The sequence below is a fragment of the Eubalaena glacialis genome, chromosome X, assembly GCF_028564815.1.
Source record: "Eubalaena glacialis isolate mEubGla1 chromosome X, mEubGla1.1.hap2.+ XY, whole genome shotgun sequence".
Lineage (NCBI taxonomy): Eukaryota > Metazoa > Chordata > Mammalia > Artiodactyla > Balaenidae > Eubalaena > Eubalaena glacialis.
In genome coordinates, this window is record NC_083736.1 from 80244434 (window position 1) to 80251327 (window position 6894).

A 6894-nucleotide genomic window follows, 5' to 3' on the forward strand; every position below is an offset into this window, starting at 1 on the left:
GTGCCTGAATACCTTTCTTTTAGTTCTTGTCAGCCCTCTGGCTCAGAGGCTAGATTGTTTAATGTACCAAGTATTGGCTGGAGAAGTGGTTTTAAATATTCCACAAGCTCTTTGATATCCTTCCCTTTAAGAGATGGAGCCTAATTCCCCTCCCATCAGTGTGTGAAGACTTAGAAACTTGCTGCAAATGAATAGAATAAGATAGAAAAGACAGTGTGTGACTTCAGAGACTAGGTCAAAAAAAATGCTGTGACTTCTTCCTCTCTCTTGTATCACTTGATCCGGGCTAAGCCAGCTGCTATGTCATGAGAAGATGCCCATGTGAGAAAGAACTGAGTCCTTTAACAACCACGTGAGTGAGCCATTTAGAAGCTGATCCTCCTGCTCCAGTCAAGTCTTCAAATGATTGCAACCCGGGTTGAATTGTGAATGAAACCTCATAAGAGACTCTTAGCAAGAACCACCCAGTTCAGCCACTCTTGGACTCCTAACCCATAGGAACTGTATGACATAATAAACCTTTGATGTTTTAAGCTGCTAGGTACTGGGGCCAATTACTATACAGCAGTATATAACAAACACAACTGGGATTCTGTTCTTTTTTTCTTTCTGTTTTTTCTTATTGGCTGCACCACACAGCTTGCAGGATCTTATTTCCGCAACCAGGGATTGAACCCACGCCCTTGGCAGTGAAAGCATGGAGTCCTAATGACTAGACCACCAGGGAATTCCCTGGGATTCTGTCCTAAACAAGATGGACAACTCAGAACAAAAACACTAACACAGATCTAACTACAGGGATCCCTATTTCTGGTTATTCCACCTTATTTACCAGATTGGATTTCTTTCAATATCAATTCTGGTCTGATCAAGTTCAAATTCTCGATTTTTGGCACTGATTAGGAACATTGGTCACTTACAGGTGGCCAGACTAATTAATCTGTCTAATCCTAGCCCATTTATGCTTAGGCTTATTCCTCCTCCTCCCCCATGCCTTGAATTCAAGTCAATATGGGTCACGACACTACCTATTTTGCTTATATTTTCATTCTGCAACAAATATTAATGGCAACTTGTTATAGTTCAACCACTCTGCTAATCACTAAGAATATAAAAGTAAGAGCCAATACCTACATTCATAGAGTTCATAGTCTGTGACACAGATTGTTACATCCTTCTGTTCCGATTTCCCTTTCTTCCTTCAGTAATAGAACCCCATGTTTTTTCTGGGCTCTTTCTCATGAGATGTAAGAGGAAGTAATTTTGCCACTTTTGGATCATGTCCCTCCAGAGAAAACGTGTGCCCTTCACTCCCTTACCCTCTTCTTGCTGGCTGGAATGCATTAATGACAGAAAGATTGGATTAAACATTTTAGAATGTAAGGTGGAAGCCTTGGGTGGAGAATGATGACAAAGATTCTTTCCCCGACCAAGGTTCCTCTGAGCTCTATTTCAACTAGGTCTCAACTTTTAGACTTCTGGGTTCATCTCTGCATTGTCTAATTTTAGCAAGAATACTAAGTTAAGTTTAGCTAGAATCCCCTATCTTCAATATCTGATCACTCTTGATATCTAATTGGGATTCCCAACCTCACAATCCTCCTGATAATGTCTGATCCCCCTTGCCTGCCTTCAGCAAGAATTCTGTTAGGTCAGTTTAGCTAGACTCTCCCTTACCCCCAATGTTTCCTCTTACTAATTTTCCATCCACTGACCCCCACCCTGCTCCTTGGCTGTAAATTTTTACTTGCTCATGTTATATTCAGAATTGAGCCCAATCTTTCTCCCTCACTGCAAGACCTCATTGCAGTAGTCCCTTTATCTATTCTGATAGCCACCGCTTGAATAAAGTTTTCTTTAATATCTTTAACAAGTTTCAAGAATATTTTTTTCTTTAAAAATGGCAAAGCAACAAGTTAGAATGAAGACACTATATCAGTTCTGGACTGCTTATGTTTGCAGTGGTACAGGATAAATAAATCAACTTCTGTCTTGTTTAAGGTATCTAATAAATGCATAGTCTAATGAGACTGACATGCAGACAAGTAATTTTAACACAGTATTCTATACAGAGGTAAGCGTAAACTCTTATGAGAGCACAGCAGAGGGAGCAAATGACTCTGCTTGCTGGAGTAGGGATCAAACACCAAGGAGTCTCCTGGGATATTAAGGCTGACATCTCAGTTTGTCCTGAGCATGATGAACTTGATTACTCCAGCATTCGAATAACCCAGACTACCACTTCCAAAGTTTTCATCCTCTCAATCCATGCTCACCTACTCCTTGACTTCTTTTTATAATACAACTGATGATTTTTTTTAGAAGTTTATTTCTTTATTTATTTATATTTGGCTGTGTTGGATCTTCGTTTCTGTGCGAGGGCTTTCTCCAGTTGCGGCGAGAGGGGACCACTCTTCATCGCGGTGCGCGGGCCTCTCACTGTCGCGGCCTCTCTTGTTGCGGAGCACAAGCTCCAGATGCGCAGGCTCAGTAATTGTGGCTCACGGGCCTAGTTGCTCCGTGGCATGTGGGATCTTCCCAGACCAGGGCTCGAACCCATGTCACCTGCATTGGCAGGCAGACTCTCAACCACTGCGCCACCAGGGAAGCCCACAACTGATGATTTTTGAAGACTTATATCATTCTCTTCAAACCATTCTTATATAAGAATTATGGGAAAATTTCAACAATAGACACAATCAAATTTCTATCACTCATGCAATACCAATACACAGCAAATTCATGTGATTAACTTCTTTAATATAGAATCAAAATCCTTATGGTATTTCTGGAGGGTTGGGGTGGACAAAATGGATGAAGGTATTTCTAATTGGTTAGGGTAAAAAGTTGGCTTACATTGTTAATATTATTACCCTGAGTTTATGAGGGAATTATTAGAGTCAACATGTTGACATTTTCTCCAGGTGGCATTACTATATAATGGAGTAAAATTCACATAAAATAATCATGTTTAGCTTTAAACACAGTAACATTTTTGTGTGTATGGAAAATATCTAATTGTCAAACCAAGTACAAAAATCTTACTGAAAAAGAAATATTTTAGAGGTTAAAGTCCTCATGTTCTCTCCTATTAGTTTTTTTATTTTTTTTACAGATTAGATAGGATTGACAGATATATGCTAAGGTGTCAGTGGGGAATGACCCTTCATATGTTATCTCTTCCAAAGATTTTTAACAGATAAGTACGTCTCTATTTGACCAACTGGATAAATTGTACAAATCCATTATTATGCTACTTGTAACTTTTCACAAAACTAAATCAACAAGAATTTACTGAAAATCTATTATATATGTGCTGTTGTGCAGGGACAAACGTTCAAAACTGTGTTGGGGAAAAATTGTTACACCTAAGACACACAGAGGATAACATAAAACAAATGTAATCAAGTGCTAAATATTGTGGAACTGGTAACAAATGCATTAGGAATTTAGAAAAGGAAAGGTTACTATATTTGGAATGATTAAGGAAGGTTGCATGGAGGAGTATGAACTTAAGGATGGGTAAATTAGAAGAGGCAGGGAAAGATTTCATTAGGCCTTCAAATTATGGCAATGGCATATTCCTGTGTAATCTGTTATATATATATATATATATATGTGCGTATTTATTATATATATATGTTAAATTGAAGACCCTATTGTGATTTTTTTACAGTATACATGGGTAAAACATCTACTTATACAACTGAAATGTTGTTTTTGCAGAGATAAACTATATATTATTAATCTGTTTTATATATAATATATAAAATATAGCAAATATTATAATATATTTATACAATAATATAATAATATATATTTATAAGAAGTATATATTTATATGCATATCATATATAAAAACAGATGTATATTATATATATAATTTATCTCAATAAAAACAGAACATTTCAGTTGCATAGCTATTTTACCCACATACACTAGAAAATTGCAATAGGTTCTACAATTATTTCTTCCCCCTTTCCTATGATTGTACATCCTCATTCTATGTCATGTGATTTGCAGCACCCTCTGTGGGAGGAATATACCTCCTCACCCTAATGCACAGAACTTGTTTTGGCCAAAAGAATGTAAACAAATGTGAGATGTACTACGTCTGAAAAGAAGCTTTAAGAGCTACTGAGAATTCCTTTTCTTCGCCTTGAGAACAATATGTCATAGATATGGACTACTTCTTCAACCTTAGCCCTGAATGGAAAATCATGAGTAGAGTCACAGCAAACCCACAGACAACGTATAAAGTAAGTCTGAAATAAACATTTGGTTTTGTGAGTCACTGATTATTGGATCCAAAGATTTGAGATCAATCACTGGAGATTACTACAACAAAATGAACACCTATACTAAAATTTGTTGTTTCCAAATGAATACAAATGAGATTTTAAAAATTAAGAAAGCAGAAAAACAAAAACAGAAGGCATGTAGAAAAGAGCAGAAGACTTATTCCCAAGAAGGTGCAATTAAAGAAGGTGTAATTAAAAAACAGGGCAATTAAATAAGTACTGGGATGCTGACAGTGTTGTCATTGTTATTTCAGGCAGTCAGGAGCAATACCTGTATATAAGCAATACCTCATCTTCTAGTTGAAGTACTCTGGGCACTTAAAGAATTCTGTCCAAACCCCTGCACTAAAAGACTTGACCAAAATGTAAAGTAGCTTCTAGCAACCTCAGGCTATATCCCTGGGATGACCCAAACACCTTTTGAGTCCCTCTCTGGAAAAGCTAAAGGCTGTCACAAGAATTTGTTCTAGTCAACACCTGATGATATGTCTCTGACCTCCCCTTTCTTAGAGAATTTACTACAAAGGGTTTACAATTGTGAGTCCTTCCTTTGTCCCTTGAGATGTATACATATCTCCTACAACTCTAGAGTGCCTTTCTAAAGGATCTGAAAGCCATTCCTTTGAAATGTAATCATCAGAAAGGATAGGGCCTCTGTCTCCTAGTCTCAGTGGGAGGATATAACCTTAATTTAGATAATTGTCAGCTAGCAAGCACAGCTGGCCTAAATCCATTTACTTTTCCAATCCCTTATAATTTTTCACTATCCTGACTCTACTTGAGCCCTGTTCCTCTGGTCCTCATTCTCCCTTTAAAGCACTCAGACACCTCTGCACAAATAAGAATGAAATGCAGCTCTTTACTCTTAGTAGTTACTGAATAAAATCTGTTTCCACCACTTTAGCTAATGGCTGGCTTTGTTAATCTTTCACAGAGTACACTGACATGTAGTTTAAAGAGTAAGTTATGACTATCTTATATCAAAGCATGCATCACAACATGTGTGTTTTTATAGGATTCTACTAACCACATAATAATAACAACAGTAATTAGCATTTACTATATTTACATTTACTGTAAAATTTTGAAACTTTACATTTATTCACTTTTTCCAGGATTTATTTCTGTGCTAATGGTGTAGGGGCCCTAAGTCAGCATCTGTGAGATTCTCTTGGCCTTCTCAAGGTTGCAAGATTGCCACTACCAACTACAAGCATGAAATCCTTACATGTCAGACTTCACAGCAGGGAAGGGAGGAGGGAGGTGCACAAAGGGAGGTCTCCTCACATATTTGTCTTTTTTAACTATGAATCAAGCAAAATATTTTCCATAAAACATAATCACATTGGTTAGAACTAGGTCACATCCCTAGGCCAAGGACTAGATACACTTTCCTTGAAATAGGGATCTCTGCCAATACCTGAGCAAAACCACAGTTCGTACTAAAAGAATGCAGGAGGGTGGACATGCTTCTGGATAAAAATCAAACAGTATCTTCCATAATTACTAAACTGTACATTTTGCTCCAATTGTTCTCCTTCCCATCTTCTAGAACTCACGTCTAATTCCTAGGGAAGGGTATATGCTACATAAATAAGTAAATAAAAACAAAATGAACTGATGTAGTAAGAAGCTGAAAATTGTGTGCAGTATTTTTGCCAGCAGTCTTAATAGTAAAATCAACGCACCAGTGCCTTCAATATCGGGCAGTGTCAGACACTGCATGAATGTCAGCATGCATCGAGAGCAGTGATGTATGCCTTCAGTGGTCATCAGCAGTGTAGTTACAACTTTTGGTGTTGGCATCAACAGAAGATATACTCATGGCACTCCAAAACAAGAAAGAAGGAAAATGACCCATATCAGGTCTGGTTCAAGGAATACATGTAAGATACCCTCTGAAGATACCCAGACAATTGAACAGACATTTGAAGGAGCCTGGAATTCTACAGAGCCAGATGGGGGCAGCACCAACAATGTCTATATTGAGACTGTTCCTGTGAACTATATTTACCTCCAGGCTAGTATAACCTGGGCTACAGAAGTTGGGGTTTTTTTCCCAAGACAATAATGTATGTCATTTTAAAAATGCATTCTGTGCTTCAGTACATTCTCTCTAGGAGTCCAGCTAAGGCTAAGATTTATAATAATCCTTTAGATTGTTTTCCTTCCTGGGGCTCACTCTGGTGTGTACCCCTTCACATTTAGATGACTTTTTGTACATGAGTTGCACCGTAAGTAACTAATAAATACAGGTCACTAAAGGAATAAAAAAAAAAAAACATTGAAATAAGTGTGATTTAATTCAAGTTTTCTAAAGAAAGAGAAATAGCTGATTAAAAGTATAGGCGAGAAAGAAGCAATCTCCAGTACAAAAAGCTGAGAGGCAGTCCTGAAATTCTGAATATAAGCAGCTGGAAAGAACACATTTAAAATTGTCAAAAATCAAGAAAATGAGGTTAGGTCTTATTTCAACATACCCTATCCCCATTTTTTTAAACGATAGCTTTCAAAAGTTTAAAAACATGTTTGAGAGGATTAGTATGGGTAATATATATATATATATATATATATATATATATATATATATGAT